The sequence below is a fragment of the Perca fluviatilis genome, chromosome 10, assembly GCF_010015445.1.
Source record: "Perca fluviatilis chromosome 10, GENO_Pfluv_1.0, whole genome shotgun sequence".
Lineage (NCBI taxonomy): Eukaryota > Metazoa > Chordata > Actinopteri > Perciformes > Percidae > Perca > Perca fluviatilis.
In genome coordinates this window covers 29,222,696-29,244,530 of record NC_053121.1, presented here as the reverse complement: position 1 = coordinate 29,244,530, position 21,835 = coordinate 29,222,696, and the positions used below count along the sequence as shown (strand labels likewise).

General features: G+C 38.8%; 1 protein-coding gene across 7 annotated transcripts in view; it reads left to right on the top strand.

The window, feature by feature from the left end:
- Positions 1-8,931: 8,931 nt before the first annotated feature.
- Positions 8,932-21,835, top strand: part of lingo2 (leucine rich repeat and Ig domain containing 2) — a 245,977-nt gene continuing 233,073 nt past the window's right edge. For 6 of the 7 annotated variants that reach the window (XM_039814372.1, XM_039814369.1, XM_039814370.1 and 3 more), the window contains exon 1: positions 8,932-9,414. The gene's annotated coding sequence lies outside the window, so the exon portion shown is untranslated. The remainder of the gene's footprint in view (positions 9,415-21,835) is intronic. The other variant, XM_039814371.1, reaches the window with a different exon arrangement.

The window sequence follows — 21,835 nt, the reverse complement described above, 5'->3', positions numbered from 1 at the left end:
AATTCTTAATCATTTTCCTGCTAATACAAAATCCATTACCTTTTATAATGTTTAAACCAGTGCTGCAATTCAAGATCAACATGTTATCTTTGTCCAATCAAATTCTTAATCAAGTATAATACAGCTTACCATGTTTGCTCCCAAGTTTGGTCCTACCTGTTTATGTATCCCTGATCCATTACTATATCCACTTTCACACAGCCTGTTCAATGTGGAAATGTAGTATTCCGCCTCACTGTTGTGTTTATGGACACTGAAAAGCGGGAACAGAGTTGTTTCACTGTTAAGTCGGTAGCCGGACACGCACACACACGAGACGCCAACACTACGTCACCCCTCTTCTGCTTCCAGAATACTAGCATGCTATCTAAAATCACACACTGGGGCAGCATAATGATAACATTGTTCGGTGTAAAAGGCAAGGTATTGTAAAGTTAATTCAAAATTAATTCAATATTATCATATTGTGAGGCACATACAACTAGATTACAGGAATATACTGTGTGTCTTTCTGATCTTTATTTTAATGAGGCTTAATGAGGTAATCCCCCCCCCCCAATTAGTTCTCCCTTAACATTCAGAGTTTCAATTGCACTGTTGATCAATGGGGTGGAGACAAGTCATTTCATTTACCTCAAGGCTAAAAATGTCAGACAACAGTTAGTGGGAATCCCAAGCTTTAATGATTCAAAATGCTAGGGCTGACTATGGATCCAGAGCCACTAGACCTACAAGATAAATGGTTAATAAAGAGCTAGAAAAGCAAGAACAGACAAACCATACTGCATACTGCCACTGATACATGAATGTGAGTAAAGACAGCTAGTTTCATGGGCAAGTTAAATCCAAACAAATGCCTTTTTGCTCATAGTATCCATGGAGACATAAGGCTGAGGGTGTGAAGAGGTAAAGATGAGAGGTAATGCCACCTACACCCAGATCACAAAGAGAGAACATGTTAGATGAAAAAGACTAGTAAACAGATTAAACATTCCCAGGGCATCATGGGCTGACACACTGAGATTGGAAAGTCAGCTCTCAGGATCGACACATAAGATGGGTGAGTGGATGGATCATCTTTGGACTGCAAAAATGATGATAATGGCTGTATGTTGGCAGAACTCCACTGAAGGCAGGATATCTGTGGGGAAAGGCACAAGGCACATTCAGTGACACATTTACTCAAATGCAGCACTGACTTTAGCAACATTTTGAAAATAGTCTGCAAGCTGAGCTATTAGCAAAAGTAATGATAATACTTCCAAATAAAGGAGTTTAACAGACTCTGATGGAGTAGGTTAGAGTACACATTGCTTAGATAACTTTCAATATGAGCCAATGTTGTGTTTGGTTATGAGGCTTCATAGCCAGAACGGTCCCAAAATAAACTTCCAATTTTCTTTTGTGTGCAAGATTGTATTCATTTAATGGGATGAATATGAATTCATGACTCAAGCACACCACAGCGGAGTGACATGGAGATCATACTAGTAAAATAATGATGTTAATAACAAAAGTGAATGGCAGTGTGCAGCAGCAACAGTTGCAACAAGCTTTATTTAAAGGTCCTATGATACCAAACCTCATAAAGTGACATTTTCATGCCATGGGACCTTTAAGCTCACTAAAGCCAAAGCCAGATAAACTGAGAAAACACATTCTGCCAAAACATAGCCATAGTAACCACCGCCCTGGTGCTGTGATATAGGATTAAAAAACCCATACAGGTTAAAGTCAGAGGCAGCCTGGGTGGGGCTCAGGGGCGTGACTGTAGACAGTGCGGGCAGTGTGGTTGCACTGGAGCCCGTAGAGAAAACGGGCCCTCCAACAATGTGTTGTTGCTTGGTGTGTCAGAACTTTAAGGCTATTGTTTAGGGAAAGCAGAGAGGTCAAAGAGAAAACTACCAAAACCATGGATAGCACTCTGACGGTCAAAGTGCTGAAACACCGGTGAACAGAAGAACTGTCTATTTCACTGTGGTACTGAAATGGTCTGCAACCACGACTGGACTTCCCTTAAATTGACCATCATACCATTATACTGGAAAATATGTAGAATACAACTAAATAGTGCTCAAATATATTGACATTTAGATGAACCAACATTTTGTTATGTCCAACAAAAATCTACTCAGATGGGGGATCCATGTAGTATTGATGTCCAACTATTCAGTATGCATTTATACTTGACATGCATCAAATAAACCAATATCATATTGTATGCGTGTATTATTGAGTCTAGTTTGCCTGATATTTCAGGATTTAGAAATAAAACTAGCCCATACTTTGCCGCTAAGTGCAACTTTTCATTTTCATCCCACTAATATAATTCAGGATTTCTGTTCTTTTCATTCAAAGGTCCATGCAAGTCATCTTAAATAAAGTAGGAATGTGCATGGGCTAATGGTTATGGAGCTCGCCATAGTGGAAACGAGACTGCCTAGAGTGCACTGCTGCGTCCTGTAAAAACACGCCCATCCAGGTGAAATACAAGTTTTTAGGGAGTAACGGTGTGCATACTGCATAATCCGACCGGCTGCAGTAAGACATCCTGGTATTTTTGACATACTGCATTTGACATAGGCCTACTATGTATTGCAACATACAAAATATTTTTGTAGCATACTATATAGTATGACAGTATGGGTATTCAACGCAGGGTGAGTGAAACTGTAGCCTACCTTTTGTCTCGTTTGGTCTGTGTGTCAGAGGTGCTACCCAATCAGCAGCGACGTGTATGTAAACTCGTGGAAGGCAGTGCGCTTGCGCACTGATCAAGGTGTTCAAAGCAACACCGTTCAGCTAGAAGGACTAATCAGTTGTAATGGGGTAACAAAGAATTAAGAGAGAGAACATTTTTGTAAATAAGTAGATAAAAGTAAAACCAAACTAAATTCTTGGTTACAGAGGGACATAACCATATTTGGAAGGGTCCTCTTATCTAAAATGGAAAACCTTTCAAGAGTTATATATCCTGCATTTTCATTGGAGGTTTCAGACAAAATGGCTCAATCTATTAACAAAACAAAGTTTAACTTTATCTGGAAAAATAAATGTCATTATATTAGAAAAGCGGATGTGATTAAGAGTGTTGAAAAGGGTGGACTAAATGCTATTGATTTTTTGGTTATGAACAGTGTTCTTAAATTAAAATGGCTCACAAAGCCTCTTTTTGGTTCACCATACCTAGCAATTTTCAACAATTTGGGAGGTTTTGATTTTTTTTATTGCAATATGACTATGATCTACAGTATGTAAACTGCCAAGGAAGTTATCAGATTTTCACCAGCAAGTTCTCCTCTATTGGAATTTGATTTATAAACACAATTTTACTCCTCAGAATACACCCCTGTGGAACAACGGGTACATCTTATCCAATGGGAAGTCATTGGTTTTAGGCACTTGGATGGAAAACGGAATTTGGACTGTGTCTCAATTAATGGATGGAGCTGGTGAATTTTTAAACTATACAGAATTCTGTGACAAATTTGGACTTCATTGTTTGTTCAGAGAATACACTGAAGTGATTAAAACCATTCCATTCCATGCAATGCATTTTCAGAGATAAAACTGCTTTCAGTGGTTAAGTAAATAATACAAATGTTTAATTAATATTCTTGAGGGTAGGAGGCGATTCAACTTGGATGTGAAAAAGTATACTCTCAAAATGTCAGTCAACGCGTTTTCTGACAACCTTGCAGACAGCTGCTTAGGAAGATAATTAACTCTTGAGATGATGACAACGAGAATGACACTGGTAGAAGTACCCAAAGGCCGAAAACTGGAATATTATTGATAATAAACAATCAAAAAGTACAAACTCTAAAATATTAACTAGTCTTCATGAGTTCTGTGTGTTTTTTTACATTCCCATTCCCATATACAGTACAGGCAGATTGGCAAGTCCAAAAGATGATCAACATTTATTTTGTTTTGTTCTTGAATAAAATATGAAGAAAGAATGACCTTGAGACTCAGGAAACTTAGGACCTCGCTGCCATCAGGAAGATCCAGACGTTTGCTGTCTTAACTTCCTTCTGTAAGGTGGGTGATGAGTGTCATAAAACCATTGAACCTTTGTTCCTCAAAACATGTTTTAATGGGCATATACAATTCAGATTGTTTTGTAACAGCATTGCCATAATTTATTTCTTCTTGCACAAATATTGTGGCACAGAGGCCCACCTATATTGCTATGATAGGACACAAAGCCTTAACGTGCTGTGTAGACAATATTTATTGTATATTTTAAAATTTGTTTTATTATCTTTGTTTAGTATATGTCCCAATCCACGGACCAAAACTACCAATACACTAATACTGTTCAAACCTAACTGACTTTGCATAAACGCTCCTTACTGGCTGTTAGGGCTATATCTTCAGATGACACTGAACCAAGAACATTTGCTTACCTCATCTTGGCAGCAATGCTGAATTGTGTGGTGTGATTTGTTTATTTGGGGATTTGTCAGATGATACTGGATAGACCAAAGAGATTCCCAGTTTAGTTTCTCTAATCTTTTAGAGTTATGGGACAAAGATTTTGGTCGGTGCCAACAATTTTAAAATGACTACGGTCATGCTTTTTGTCCTTTGTTTTTAATTGTAAATTACAGTAGTAGAGAGGGCAACCATATCGCCAGACAAAATGATTCTGCCAAACACGCAGATTGCATTCAGTGATGATAATTTGAATGGTAATTGCCAATTTAAATAAACAAATAATTGCATGGTAGTTACATTAGGGTTATGCTACTGTTGAGGAGGGCTGAATGATTAATTGCATTTGCGATGAAATCGCAATTTGTTAAAATTAGATTTTCTAATCGCAACGGCTGCGTTTACATTACTATATAAATACTATATAATTATTTATTGCTTGTCTTTGTTGAATAATACAGCAGACAAAGAGCTTTAAAAAAAAAAATCACATTTTAAATCACAATTGCAATATTGGTTAAAAAAGTTTTTCTAAAATTGTTCAGCCCTACTGTTGAGGTTTGGTAACTAAAACACATTGTTAGGGTCAGGATAGGGAAATATTGTGCAGGGTTTTCCCTGCCAATATACGGATTAGGCGCAGAACATAAAAACAATGTGGAGAGCATCTGGATGACAAGCCAACGCACAGGATGGACGTCCGTTTGTTGTCTTTTGCACACATGATGATCATGAACACGATGGTTCACGTACACAGTGGCCCAAATAGTGTCACAGCCACACACACCATGCATGTTGCGCACACAGCGGCAGCTGCAGCCCACACGTTAGCGAGTGTGCGGTGGAGAAAAGAATTAAAAAGAGAGAGGGAGGTGTGATTGTGTCGTTGAGAATTATGCAAATGATTGCATGATGATGTCACTAATATGCAAACCCTGATGGATATATATCCTTATGGATAAAATAGCTATCATTAAAAGCAGGTTTGTTAATGCTCTTAATTTTGCTGTAGCTGTTTGATTTTTGATTCTACATGATACAATTGACATTTAAGGCAAAAAAGGAGAAACAAGTGGATACATCAATCATATAACTTTTGGTCGCCTTTTTGAGAAGTTTACTGTACAAGCCAAGTTACAGTGACAATGGAATGGCAAATGAGTTGTACAGTAGTTGCTGGCTGCTTTGCAACATGGGCCTGGACTGTGGACAGTTGGTTGGAAACTGTGCTACCTCGATAATGAGATTCAGGAAGGGCCGTGCTGGTGCCATAGCCAGAGGGCTTACCCAGGCTTATCTGCAAGCTGTACCACAGAGGGAGAGACAGTAAAGGCAGAATGAGAGTAGAGAGAGAGTGGGATTTTAGTTTAGACACTTGCCTTTCACAGTAAACACTTGAATAAATATTGAAGGCTGCTGTCAGTTTTGGAACATTCCTAACATTTTTAAGTTATGTATTTGACCACCATTAAAAAGAACATTAAGACGATCTAAGTATGTATTTTGTTTATAGATTTTTTTGTTACAGTATGGACTGTGAACATTGATTTTAAAATGCTAAAGTTGAGGATGTGGTTGAGATGTTTTCTGTCATTTCTAAATGTAGTGAAGCTAATGCGGAGTCATTTTTCTGTTTTGCTATCTTCACACTTCTGGCCTTATATTGACATATATTTTCATATCAGTTATGGGTGGAATACTCTTTTTGACTTTTGCATGTGACACAAGCGGCTGATGCAGCTGTTCCACAGCTCTGGTGACTTTTAAATGTTAATGGAAAACATTCAAAACATGAACTGTATTTTCACCTGTATCTACTATTATAGAAACATGTTTGGAATAAAAATTGAACTATGACATGAAAGTACCCTGTGGTTAGAACATGAAAAAAATAACAACGTAGAAAGACTTAATGAAATTTTAAATCACCTCCATGGCTCCCTCTCTACCACAATGATGAACTGACTCCCATTATGATATTCATATTATAGTTTCATATACATTTGATAATAAGAATAGTAAAGTCAATTCAAATCAGTCACAGTCTATATTTTTGAAATAGTTTCTGCTATTTACTTTTTAGTTTTTGTGATGTAAGAGATTACATTAGTTAATTAGAACATTAGAACTGACATAGCTACTTTTGGGAACCTTCTATGTAGGTACATTACCAGGGATTGTGTTGGTAAGTGTTGTTTGTGTATGGATATAAATTGTATGTACACATGCTGAGAGGTTTTACATGGTCTTTACAAAAGACCATGATAGAGTCAACATTGTCAAAGTTGTAACTTACCCCAGACCATAAAGATGATGTATTGACTCACAATTGGCTTAATGATGCTATTTTAGCTTCAGTCATACTGTTTAAATAGAGGAGAAGCTTAGTACAACTCCCATCTTCTAGTCTAAGCTGCCCATTACTTCCACTGGAGCAGCCAAAGGTCTTGTACAAACGCACCTAAGTGCAAGACACTTTGGTCACATCACAAAGCCCCACATCAATATGGTGTCTTTCTTCATTTATATAGTCTTTACTCTTATTTAATTTAAATATATATAATAAATATAAATAAATATAATTATCGATACCTTCCAGACTGAAGTAGTCAAGGTAAAGAAGTAGAAATGTGCCATTTAGGGAAATAGGAACTGGGAAAGAGGACAGTGGCTGCCATTCAATTCAATTTAATTCAATTCAATTTTATTTATAGTATCAAATCATAACAAAAGTTATCTCGAGACACTTTACAGATAGAGTAGGTCTAGACCACACTCTATAATTTCCAAAACCCCAACAATTACAGTAATTCCATCAAGAGCAAGCATTAGCAGTGGCTATCGCGACAGTGGCAAGGAAAAACTCCCTTGGTGCCATGGTGACACGTGACAACCAACAATGATGCAGATCATATGCCGTTGATCATATGCCGTTGGTTGGCATTTTAGCCAACATTTTAGCTTTTAAAATGTAGTTTTATCTGAAAATAATGGACACCACCCTAGCGTGAGATGGTTTGTCTAGTTTTCAAGCAAAAAAAACGTTCTGACATTGTTGACATGACTCCCCAGGGTAGACCTACATGATGGATAGAATACAGTCGGCAAGTGACCCTGCCAAAGGCATTTTAACATTTGGCTCAGAGCTTTAGTGACAGGGTGTTGATAAGATGCAAGCTTGCCTTGATAATATAAAGGTCAGCATCCTCTAATCAAGAGCAGGTGAAAATGGATCCTATGTATGTTATCAACATACTCTGTCCTGTTACAGTTATACTTGACTGACTTGACTGGTTAAATTGTGCACATGCTGCGGGGCATCCTAAATGATGAACATGTGAGAGGTTAGAGATGCAAGTAAACAGAAAACAAGCACCTCATTTGGACTGTGAAGTCCAGGCTTAGCAAGATAATTACCCGCCTTTAGTAATGTAAGTTATTCACAGTAGGTGTGTGAAACAGCATGTATTGTTGTCATACAGCTCTCAGGACATGACAAATTGAGTATGCCATGAATGGCCTCTCAGTAAATACATGTGGGGAGGTGAGATACTGTATGTGTGGGAGGCTTTTTTAGAAACTATTCAGAATTGTATTTTGTTTCCAATTGTTCTTCATATTGTTTGTTATTGTGCTATACTGCTGGGCTAGTAATCACTGTGTATGTGCATACGATGATAACAGACTTTCTGGTAATTTGTTTAGGTGGCTAATTCTAATTATACGGCTGCTACTGAACATGTATTGTGCTTGTTCCTATGCAGTGTGCTGATCCCTTGTTTGCTATTTCCATCTTCCTCTTTACTTACTCTTGACAGTTGGCCAGCATCAACTACTGAACCGACTCCACATAACAAAAAAGTTATGGCAAAAGAGAGATGCAAAACAATGTAAACTCTAGAGACATTTAGTAATCAGGTAACGAGGATGAAGAAAGGAGATTAGATTGCCTCTTGGCTCAGTGCTCTTTTCTATGCTGCTGCTCCTTTTCTTCATATTTATTTAATTTTACATATTTATCATAGCATAATTTGTTTCTCTGAGGAGTATGGGCGGTGAACCTTTCTGTCTTACATGGCTGGCAATGGCAGAGCAGCAATTGTGTAAAGCCATAGCTAGAGCTAAAGATGTACGTTTTTTTGTTTTTTTTTTTTTTTTTTTTTTTTTTTTTTTTTTTTTTTTTTTTTTTTTTTTTTTTTTTTTTTTTTTTTTTTTTTTTTTTTTTTTTGTGTGTGTGTTTTTTTTTTTGTGTGTGGGGGGGGGGGGGGGGGGGGGGGGGGGGGGGGGAGGTGTTTTTTTTTTTTTTTTTTTTTTTTTTGTTTTTTTTTTTTTTTTTTTGTTTTTTTGTTTTTGTTTTTTTTTTTTTTTTTTTTTTTTTTTTTGGAAAAGAGAGAAAAGAGGGAAAAGGGAGGGTGAGCAGGTGAGAGGAGGAATGAGAAAATGAAGAGATACCCATCTGGAATGGAAGAGGGAGGAAGGGAAAATCATCAACACCCTCTTATAGCTTTGGAAAAGGTGTCTGAAAGTTTCTGTCCGGGGGGGACACCCTCCCCTCGTTGTGGGGATGAACAGCGGATGCTGAATTTCATTCCTGAAGGCAGGAGGAGAGCTGTGAATACCGGCTGGATTCACTTGCAGTGGAGCTGGTAGTGCGCACCAGAAGAGATCAGTCTCTCACACACGCATTTTCCAGTAGAATACATATCATTATTTCACTGTGCCAAGGTGGAATATCAGGCAGAAGCCACCCAAAAGCAAATCTCCTGAACCAGGGAAGTAAAGGGGAACGGATTATGTATAGAATCAATGAAGGACGTCCTGTTCAAAAAAGTAAGTTCTAATCAGAAAAGGCTTTGAATTGGGTTCTGATTTTGAGAGACTTGAAGGATTTTTGCCATTTTCTTTGTTGTGGAGCAGCACCAAGCTTCAGACAGCTCATCTTGTGGACTATAGGGTTCTGGATGGTATTTCAAGGTAAGGACAAAACCACAGACTCTTGTACTGTATATAAATAGCACCCTCCGGGCTTTTGAGAAAAGGACAGATTAGGGAGTCGAAAAGCTCAGCATGAAAGATACAGTGAAGTGGGAAAGAGAGAGAGGAAGATTAAAAATGTGTTAGTCTTAGTCTGGACTGTATTTAGCCAATTTTACAGAAAGTCCAAAGTTGGGATAAATGTCCTGATAATACGATAAACATGTCACAGGGCTTACGGAGAACATGATTGTTGTTTTTTTTATGGCTATTCGAAGGCTGCTCCCCTCTGCAGAGAAGAATGTATGTCTGTGTATCTGCATACTTATGCATGTGTGTTTGCTGAGAGGGGAGATGCCTGTCTGCAAAGCAATTCATCTCGTTGCTTCCTTGGTACATAGCGGTTATCACCAGGGGAGGCTGCTAGTGGAAGGAGCATAATTGCTGTGACAGTTTGTTCTCATCTTTGCAACAGCTAGTATCTGTGAGCTCAGAATTACTTATACAGTAGCCACATTTTAAAGGCTGCTCTGTCCCTTTTATCTCTGTTCATAGAGAATTGATTGTGTCCAGTATAACACTATCTCAGATGCCCTAGATTATACATTCACCTTCAGTTTCTATGTATATGTAAGTTTGTTGGTGTGATTGTGGTCTAGCAATACATCTCTTTCCATGTCTCTTTATCTCTGTTTTTCTTGCTCTTTCTCTGCAAATGGGAAAGTGATGATACAGTCATTATGTCTGCCGGTTGCTAAGTTCCTTTTCAGATGGAAATTAAAACTGTTTTAGGAGACGTGTACAGACTAAGAGACGGAAGGATAAAAGGACACTAGTGTGTTCTTTCTTTGGGAGAGTGAATCTGCTGCCCTCTTGATCAATACCAGACAAGTGCAAGGCTGCCTCCTTTTGTAAAGTAACGGTTGAAATATTTATGATTGCATGAGCATGAGTTGGTCCACTAAAATATTTAAAATAATTGAATAATAAATAGCCTATCTAAGCTGTCAAAGCACAGCTTTGGCCTGGGCAGATGATTATAATTGCACCACCTCATGTAACATGCAAAATAGTGACCATTAAACACCTTTGCCTCTGAATATAAAATTTTCAAAAGAAGTCTCTCCTCTTGCAAAACATCCACTGGGGGGAAGTGGAGCCTGATGGGAAGTTGATGACAGCTCCTGTGTGTCTGGCGTTGACTGGCTAAAGGTGGCTCAAGTCGGCAATTGTTCCCCTGGATATGACGCTTGATTGCAAGAAGCTGCTAAGCACAAATATTCTCTTGAAATCACATTTAGCATTCAAGCAGCGTAGTGTGTAATTGCTTCCTCTTGAAAGGGATGCAAACGTATCATCTGCTCTGCCTGCTGCATTCATTTAATCTAATGAGCTACATCTAAAATATGTATACATCAAATATGCGTATTAGTGTATACATACGTGTGTAAGAGAGCATAAAAGAGTGAAAGAGTTTCTGAGTGTATCTGGTATCTGCGTGGGTGTGTATTTGTCCAGAGCTCTGTGCTTCATCCCTTTTGATGTTTTATTGAGTGTTAACCATGGTAGGACTGACGCATTGCCTCTGATATGGAGTAGCATGGTTAAAGGAAAGCACTAAGACTGACATTGCTCTTCCTTGTATTTCCTTTTAAGTCTGAATTAGCAATGCTGCTTCTGCCTCTTTCAGCCCTTTGGATTTAATAAATGCTTTGGTTCAGGCACTGTTTATGTGCAATAGTGCGAAACTATGTGTCTTTGTGCTTGTTACATCTGTGTCTGTGTGTATAAGCAAATAGGGTATATGTGCAATGTGTGCATACAGTACATACAGTGTGTGTGCTCAGGTGAGTGTCTGCCTTTCTGTGTGTGTATAATCCCCTTCTCACTGCGTTAAAGGCGAAACACAATATGCAGTCTGTTTTTTTTTCTTCCATTTCTGATGTTGGCAAAGGAGTCAAAGACGAGGCCCTCCATTTTCCGTGATATAATGCAGCCATTGAATCACAGGATGGACAGAACAGATGGAAGGAGCACTCTTCTACCTCGTGATTATTCAGTCCCATTGACAGCATGTTCTTATGGGGCAGAAATCAGACTAGGAAACAACTTTGACGGCAAAAATGCTGGGCTTTTGATTTATTACTCACAAAATCAGAGTTTGAATCAGTATGCATGCATGCATGCCAGTAGGCACATGGAATCTGACACACACCTTCTAAGTGCAATAAATCATTTGCAATCATGTGTGCCTTTTTGGTTTGGTATCAGCAAAATCTCAGTCAAATATAGAAGTTGCAATTTAGGCCTAATATCCTAATATAAGGTTTTTATATTGCCAGTGGTACCATGAGACTTCACATTGAGTAAGGGTTCATAGATATAGATATCACTAATTGATATAGCTTTTTTTAAATATGTTATACCTCATAATGTGGTGGTTTACTGTTAAAAAAATCACAGCTTATGGAATAAAAGCAAGTGTACAGTGTCTGGAATATCAATGCATTGTTTGTTGTAATGGTAAATGTTCACTAAATTAAGATATCTCTTTTGTTAGTGACGGATCAAATTATCTTTGTTATTAAAAACAAATGAGACAGAACAGATGATTACAATTTTTCAGAGAGATAAAATCTTTTTAGGGGCATGTCCCAACTTCCCTCTCCTTTTATAGTTAAGGTTTAGGTGTTATGAGTTTGTCAAGTTTTTTCAAATGTTTTAATTACATATTACCTTTTGGCTATCTATTGAAAGGAGACAAAAAGTGACATTTACACAAAATGGCAGAAATCATCAGAAACATATTTGATACTTGTTGTGCATTTTAAGCTGTGAAAAATGAAGCTAAGATTGAAATTAAATTGAATGTGTCCCAGAGTTGGTTGCAATGCAGTGGTATCTTTGCACAGCCATATAAAGATCTTTTAGGTTCAATTTGTAAAGTGCTCAATGAATATACTGTATAAGAAAATAATTTACTCAGAAATAGTTTGTATAATATGTTACATTGGTATATTATAAAAACAGTTTTACCACAGTGTTTCAAAATACAGGTTAAACACTTAGTTTGTTGTTAGAGGACAGATGTATCGACAGCTTTGTCAAAACAAGGCCTGTACCCAGAAGCATAACAGCATATTTTTAGCCTGTCCATTAAGGACATGGAAGAAAAATCAATGAATTTCCCTCTATGACTTTTGGATATAGTTGGCAATATGCACTTTGAAAATATCAGATTTTAACTTGGTAAATGAAAGAGTCCCATAGATGTAATTGAAAGAAAGTGTTTGTCTTGTTTTTTTAATAAAATGTCTATATTTAAATCACAACGTAATCCATAAGGTAAATTATACATTCATAATGACTCATTTTTCACTAGTGTCTGGGTAATATTATAAGTGAGAGTACTTATATTTTATATTTATATTTTGCAGAAATCTGGCTTCACCACATAGTTTAAGTTTAAAGGCTAATATGTGCTATTACCTTAATACCTTATTTTCAATGGAGGTCTGGTCAACTGGAGACCAAGCTGTGAAGGGATGCGACTGATCTGTTGTCAGCCCCTTGGAATCCCTGATGAGGCGAAACACAATATGCCCGAACAGCTGGGTCGTTTCTGGAATATGCTTACTCATTGTGGTCTACTGCCGCTAAAAGGAGGGGAAAAGAATTCTGTTTTAATAGAGTATACTTCACAGAGCTATTTTTATTTTAAATGATGTTCATTTATTAGCTCACAAAAAATATCAAAAACGATATATGGAGGAAGACCTACTACACTCACCCATAATCTTATTAAAATGACATGAGCAAATTGTGTGTATTAACCAAACTGTCATGCATTGAATATTTGACAATAAGGGCATAAGTGTTTTTTTTTATAAATTTGCATTCATATTTGATGCAGTTAGCTAACATTGTCTCTAAAAGTAACTGAGATAAAACATAGGAAGTATAGCCACGGTTACTTTTATGTACATAAAAGAAATGCTTGGCAAAAGAGGAAAAATATAACACAGTCTTCTGTCTGGTGTCTGTTGAAGATGTGATCAGCTAAGTGACTGCTGGTGGCAGTGTAGCCCTTTTGGGTTATAGTAACCAGGAAGCTGCTGTCTGGAGCATGAGGACTGATCTACGAACAGCTTCCATTTTCAGTGACCTTGTTGTCTGTGTCACTTTGCAGCTTGACCTTCCTGGGCAAGCTGCCGAGGGCAGTAAGTGTCGTACCACCTTTGGAAAGTCCCTTTTTGTGTGTGTTGACAAGTAGCATTAGTAAGGGTCAGGGGTAACGAAGCTGGCTGAGAATAGGGGGCAGAGGATATCGCACTATATGGCAGTTGGGATAAAAAAAGAGGAAAAAAAGTATTTTGGGCTATCCCCCTGGAAAAAAAAACAAATCAAATGTCCTCAAGCTGTGTCTGCAGCTTAAATGAAGATACCAAGATACCTTGGGCCCTATTTTAACGATCTGAAACGCAAGAATGAAACGCAAAACGCAAGTAGCTTTGTGGGCGGATCTCGGGCGGGATAAATGAGTCTTGCGCCCGACGCAAATCTAAAATGGGTTGGTCTGAAGTAGCTAGGTGTGGTTTGGGCGTAACGTGCAATAAACCAATCAGAGTGTCAGCTCACATTCCCTTTAAGAGCAGGCGCGCTTGTTATTATGACGGCGGATTTGCCTGGCGCACGCCAGCGGGAGCTGCCGATGCGAGATGCGGCAAAGTAATAAATGCCCGTCTTGGCCGGGTGGTGATGTTGCTGCGGTCCCTCGGGCGCATCTCCTCAAGTCTGGAGAGGATTGCTGCAGCCATGGAGCATGGGCCTCCAAACGCACCACCTGCACCTGTTGTGCCCCTTCCTCTTCCCCCCACTCCATCTCCGTCCACCCGCTCCACCAGGAGCGCATCGCGCATTACTCCCGGACCAGATCCCGCCGTAGTTCAACATCACGTCTCCTTAAGTCCTCTAATATTTCCTCATTTATGTCATCAACACATCCATGATTCATGGAAATGTGTAAATCACAACAAGCCACAAAGAATGCTGCGACTTTTTGAGGACTCTACTGTAAAGTGCCTCCTGACCTATCCAAACACCTGAAGCGCATTTTCAGTAATATTTTCCTTTGTAATTATGTATGGTTTGCAAAAATGGGAACTGCTGCATCCATTAAGATGAGAGAAGTGTATGCGCGTTGTGCACACGCTACATTATGGCCAAGCATGCGCCCCTAAAATAGCATCCGAATAACGCACTACTGACTTTAGACTAGCGCCACTGACTTTAGACCAGGTTTTTCCTGGTCAGTGGCGGAATTGTTTTCTGAAACTGCAGAATAGGACCAAGTAACGTTTGCGCCAGAACACGCCTTCTCTTTTCGCTGAACCGACCCCGGGAGCGCAAATACATTCCCTAATTTACCGACGTGCGTCTGTGGAGGGAAAAGTCCGCTGTGCGTCGGGTGCAAAATAGGAATGATACATGCATCGGTGTACAAAGGCAATTGTGCTGAGCGCAAGATAGGGCCCCTTATGTTATAACCTCTATCTTAGCATCCCTCATAGGTTACATCTCTTTACAAAAGTCTTCTCCTAAACCTAGCCTGCACATAGTTCAGACTGAATGCATTCAACCTGCAAACTGCATTTCTTTCTCGATTATAATTGGAGATGTTCGAGAATGTTATCGTTACTACAAGCTCAGTAGTTATAAAATATAGGTTTGACCTAAGATTTGGTGGTTTTTCCCTTTTTAAAATAATTCCTTATAAATGAAGACTAGGGTTGGATATTGTATTTTTTCAAAAACGGTACACTTGTAAAACGGTGCCGGTGCCTGAACTGATACGTTAAAATGAAAAGAAAAGGAGAAGAGCACAAAACGACAGTCGGTGACATTAAAGAATGACTTGTTTATTGCTAAGGCCATATGGTCAGATTTTAAATTATTTAATTAAAATGTTATAAGAATAACTTATAAAGATAACTTTTTTCATGAGTCAATTACTGTTAAACAACTAAAGGAAAAACCACTAGATGGCAGAAGGGTATTTTACAATAACTTTGAATGCAGCTTACGATGTGCAATTGAACACACCGTTAAGTTCCGTCTGTGTCGTTTCTCTGACAACTCTGACTACAGCAATGGCCATGGTGCAGCTAGGCTACACTGTGTCTTTAGCTGCAAACTGTTGTACATGACGGTTTTGGAATCCATTTGAGTCAAATACAGTCAAACTTTACTCTCTCTCTATACCGTTTAGCTGTCAGCATTTTAACCATGTTTAAGCCAACTGCTAGCACACGGTAGGCTAATGTCACTGCTGACAAGTGTAGTGTTAACTTGCATCACATGCTATGATGTTTCTTTTGCGTGAAACGTTGGTTTCGGAGCACGAGAGAGCAGCGTAGACATTTAAGTGGCACCGAGATGAGGCACCGTAATCTGCGTTGTCATTTAGTCTGGTAGCTACTGGCCGTTTTAGGATTTCGGTACCCAACCCTAATGAACACCTAACAAAAGGACAAAAAGCATGATTCAGGGGCAGTTTGCTTTCCTGTCACTTTAAGTATTCAAACAGAGAGGGTTTTTTGGAGTCACCAAATGCCTTCTGAAAAAAAAGATTTTTCCTCCGTAGCTCATTACCACCAGCCTACATGTAAATATGCCGACATCCAATTCATTTTTAGTCTCTTGTCCAAACAGGAGTGAAGTACATGTGACATGTACTGTAACATCCTGGGACATAATGTTTTAGAATGCCTCTTTACAGTATGTAAAGGGACATTGTGGCCTTGTGCTTATGCATGTTTTTCATACTTTGTAATTCAGTTACTTGAGCCACAAACAGGCAAACACAGCCAAACCACTTTTGTGCCATTACTGACCAGTCCAGTTGTTTTTTTAACTAATTAAGGATCATTAAATATTCACACAGTAGAAAAACCTGCCTATATCCTAATAGCAAGAAAAGATTGATACTGGTTCTTTTTCAGTAAGGCCTATGTTGAAGCCATCCATTTTATATTTTGCCTCCATCAGCCACTTTAGGATGTCCTTAAAGCGACTTTGCCACCTTCATCCTTTCTCTGCACCCTCAGTTTTCAGCTGTGAAGCAGGCTATTTAGAGTATTGACCGCTTTGCTCTTTCGATGATAACAGAAATGCTGTGTCTCTTGTATCAAGGAGAGGGGCTACTTACATATTCAACTCTTTGTGTGTGCATTGTATTGTTAAGCTTGATCTATAGTCCCATTAAATGATGGGTATTGGCACAGCACATCAAGGGTTGAATATCAAGCTAGAAATTATTTATTCAGCATGAGCACCTTTTGTATAAAATTAAGTTAATCCAAGATTCATATCAAAGCATACATATTTTAATGGATTTTGACAAGATCACAACTTCACTCATTTGTTGATTAACGATTCTCAGTTAAAAAAAATCTTTCAAATATTAGCCGGACAGCAGTTTGACATGAATCCTTGAGCTGTGAGCTGCCGAGCTAGTGCCCAGAAAGGTTAGGTCATTATATATGCTACAGTATCCCCACTAATGCTTCACAGGTAGCTCCGTCTATGTCAGTGTAGTCTTTTCATTGCAACAATAGTAGAAATGTCAGTACATGGATACCTCCTCTGCCTTTGAGGGGACTATGGACTTTCTAAAAGCACTTGTGTCTCTTACAATGGACAAGATCCCATAACCCTGCTTCTGCCAGACTATGGAAGGCTCTCAACAGGACACTGGACCTGCACTTGTTAGCGCAGGTCACTGATCCTGGCCTCTTTTGGGTTTACAGCTGGTATAGACCAAAGTACAGCTTGGATGTTTGTTTGTTGCTTATGCTTTAAGGAGTCTGTGGGGAAAAGAAGGAACACCTACTCACCTTAAAACCCCAGTAAGTGCTGAAGACTTTTGTTGTTTAGGGGAATGAAGTTGCTCGTTGCCCCAGGTGTTGTTCGTTCACACAGTGTTGTGCTGGTTCTTGCGGATGAGTTTTCATCCCCTGGTGGGAAAAGGTTCCTTGTGGAAAGAGTATGTGTCAATCTGGAAGCACAATTAAAGAGTGAAACTAGATGAAAAAATACAAGAGAAAACGAAGGAATCCAGAAAGTTAGTTAATTTTTTTGGTATAATCGATGGCCCTGCCTTTTATAGAGTTTCAGAGCTTAAATGTAAATCTTGACTATTCTATTGGTGTGAAAGATGACTCAAGATTAATTTCTGTACAGGCACAAAAAGCTCATATTATACCTGCACCATTTTATGAAGACAGTTGGCTGCTATCCAGCAAGCAACCAACCCAATTCCATAACAGCATTGCTCCTGAACTCCCATATACTGTAGTCACCTCCTTCTCTATTTCAAGCTGTTGTATGGATTGCCAATAAATTGGGAGGAGGGGCTGTTATTCAGTGTTGCCCTTTTAATTTATTGCATGCTTCTTTCTTATAGTTGTATAATCTCCGATAGCTGTCATTTGTGCGAAAGCTTTTAGAGCCGTTGTCATGCCGTTGGTCCTGGGCTGGGGGACATACTGAATAGATAAGAACTCCTTCTTTTCTAACAGCTTCTCTCCCGCTCTTTTTATCACTGCAGCTCTCTCCTTTCCTCTTCTTAGTCTGCTCTGTGTGTAACCAGAGGTTTGACTGTCAAGTGGAAGTTCTAGTTTTTTTTTTTTTTATTTGTTTTTTTTGGGGGGGGGGGGGGGGGGTTTGTAAAAATTTTTTTTTTCTTGCGTTTTTTTTTTGTTTTTTTTAAAGAGCATGTTGTCTGAAAATTGTTAAGTTTTTGCTTGTGCAAGTGATATTGTATGTTTGTGTGCAAGTTTATGTGTTGCTTAGGTTTGGTTAGATAAAAAATGTTTTAGGTAGGTATGTTATTTTTGTCACAGCTGTATACTACTAATCCTGAATGGATGTGATATGATTGCTATCATTGTTGTATGGCCTGGCTCAGCTTAAACCCTTTGTAAAACATGAACAAATACATACACAGAATGAATGCCATAGAACTTTCTTTTATTATGTAGCCAAAAGAAATAAAAGAAATAACATAACCAAAAAAATAACATAAATAAACTACTTTAGTAGTAGTTTTTCTTGGCTAAATTAGGTTGTATCGGATCAGTGCATTGACCCGCGTATTTGCGATTCCAACATTTTAGGCAGTATCGAAAGCATTTCCTATACTGGTATTGGAACAACTCTAGTTTTCGGGAGTGAGTATTACAAATTGATACAATGTAATGACTTGTCAGGATGTCGTAATGTCTCCTTTAATCAGTTATAAAGAATAATGTGCAAAAAAAATCATTGATTATTTTTATATTTCACTTCAGTAGTGATTGCATGGTCTATAGCAGGGTTTTAGCTGATGGTATTATAATACTGACTCATGTGATTAGCTGGTGATTTGCTTTAGATTACCGCCGTCAATATTCTTAATACCCCATCACTTCAAATATGTCATTGTAACCCCTTATGTAGTAGTTATTTCTGATCTAATATTTAACATTGTTTGGCTCATTCAGATTGGCACATTAATCAGGTATTAATAAGCTTTTATATTATGTGGTTGTGAATGCACCCTTAGTTGTTGCTAGATTTAATTTCCATTTTCTGAGTTTTGAGAAGTGACTTAAAAGCGTACTGATCCTGTGAGCCTTATGATCGTTCCAAAGCCGGGGGGCCCTTATAGCAAAAGCGCGCTCAGGAGCCAGTGGAGAGAAGCCAGGATTGGGGTAATATGATGAAATCTGTTAAACACAGTGAGAAGCCTAGCTGCTGCGTATTGAACCAATTGGAGGCGAGAGAGTGACCTTTGGCTGATGCCGGAGAGGAGGGAGTTACAGTAATCGAGTCTGGAGAAGATAAATGCATGAATTACTTTTTACTAGATCATGGATTTTATTCTGGAGATAGTTCATAATTGGAGGAAACAGGACTGTACGACCTTCTTGATGTGGGGATGGAATGTTAAATCTGAGTCAAATACAACTCCCAAATTTCTGGCGGTTGGCTTCATAATGGCAGACAGGGGACCAAGGTTACAGTATGATTTCTGATTTTGAGTTATTGAGTTGAAGAAATGTTTGTGACATCCAACAGTTAACATCATTAAGACAAAAACAGCAGCTAGGCTTTCTGGCTTGTCCGGTCTCAAAGGAAGGTATATCTGTGTATCTGAAAAGAGACATTGTGATGCTGGATAATGTGGCCTAGCGGAAGCATGTAGATTGAAAATAAAATTGGGCCCAAAATCGAACCTTGCGGTACACCACAGGTAATGTTTGCTGTAGATGATGAGTAATTACCTGTGGAGACCGAATAGGTTCTTTCTAAAAGGTAAGAATAAAACCATCTTGTAGTGCACTATCTTGATGCCAACCCAGAATTTAAGGCGGTCAATTAAAATAGTATGGTCTACTGTGTCGAAGGCTGCACTTAGGGACCGTTCAGTATTTATGTAATGGACCACTGGAGGAAAATAGGGGAGGGTCATATCTTTTTATTCTTTGAGGGGAGGGTCATCCAACATTTTTCAGTCCGGGGTCACCCAAATTCATGAAACTTTCATGAAAATTTCAAAGTGGCTTGTTTAGTGCATATTTTTCCATGTAGCTCTTATGGCCGGGACACATATAGCCGACGGGCGACCGTTGACAGCAAACCCCGTTGATATGATCAGTCGCGTCCCCGAGGTCCAAAAAACTGCCACAGAACAGACCAAAAAGACGAGAGGAGACGAGACGTAATACATCTCTATAACAGCAGGCGGCGCTAATCTGTAATGTTGCCCAAGAAATGAAAACCGGCAGCTGATTGGACGAACGCGTCACGAAATTCAAAGCCAGACTGTCATGGCGGCCGTTCAGAATACGATCTCATATTGTACTAAAATAGTTCACTGAAACGTGTTTCTGAAAACAAACATTCATTTCAGCTCAACAAAGGTCAGTTTAAAAGATTTTCATCAGATTTTGAGAGACTGTAGTCACCTCATTAAGCTTGTCATTTCCGGGTGAGTCCCGACTTCCCTGCCGCCGACCGAACATGTCAGGTCGGCCAAAATGAACGCTGACAGCCCCCCAGACGGACGACGGCACGGGACACACCGAACAGATTTGAGTCACTGACCTCGCCAGACTGTCCCACGGCCGATAATCGGCCTGATGTGTCCCGGTCCTTAGTCTCGGCCCTCCTTCGCTACCAGATGGGTCTGACCCATGAGTTTACGTCTGGCATGACCAGCTATTTTATAAATATCTTAAATAACACAAAACAACTAAATGGTGGCAGGTAATACATCTGATTTCATATACTGCTTTAGTAAAAAAAATTCCTGTCTGAAGATGCGAGCAGCAGGACGTAAAAAACGAAAATGACTGTTGCTAGTCTGGACATCTTACCGTGCCAAGGTTGCAATAAAAGTTTCCTAAATGCCACGTATATACATTTGATGTCAGCTTACTAATTGATTGCATGTTTTGTGTAGATTTGGATTTGGATTTAAACTTTGTTTAAACGGCGAAGTGGAGGAAGCCTAGTGACGAGTCCATAGCAACCAGTTTGTGTGTTGAATGTTACCCAGAGTGCCTTGCTGAATGGTCTCAATATTTTATTGTTTTATTTCATGTGAATACTAGTTTACTAGAGGAGTAACTTAGTATTTGAAGTAATGCAGTAATGCAGGAAGTGTGCATTTAGTTTCCATGCTTATTGTGTTTCTGCAACAATGTTAGTGAGTAAATCTACTGAAATGGCCACCACACCATATCAGAGGAGTGTGATGCGTCAGATGAGAATGCAGAGGTTGAGGAACATATGTTATGGCTGAAAAAAATTGGTATCAATACAGTTTTGGGGAAAGGACATTCCTTTTTTTCCAAATTGTGTTGGAGGAGCATAGAAAATGTTTTGCTGGCGAGGGGAGGGTCATGTCTATTTTGGCTAAAGGTCCCAAAACTCCTTGTCCCCTTAAATAAATAACGGACAGTCCCTTAGGTCTAAAAGAATTAAAATTGAGCTCTTACCTGTGTCGGCTGATTAAAGAAGGTCATTAGTTACCTTTAGGATGGCCATTTCTGTGCTATGAAGAACTCTAAAACCAGACTGAACCTTTTCAAATATGTTGTTATGACACATAAAAGCTAAAAGTTAGGATTGAAATCACTTTCTCTAAAACTTTTGATGAAAATGTGAGTTTAAAAATTTGTCCAAAATTGTTAAGAACAACAAGGAAGGGAAAATTCCACTTGCTAAAGAGCTATTAATGATTAGTAAAATACTGGGCCCAACCGTATCAACAAACTCTGAGAAATTTAGTTGGAATAAAATCAAGGCTGCAGGTAGTGGGTTTCATCCGGGATATTATATCAGATAAAACTGACAGTGATACAGGATTAAAATG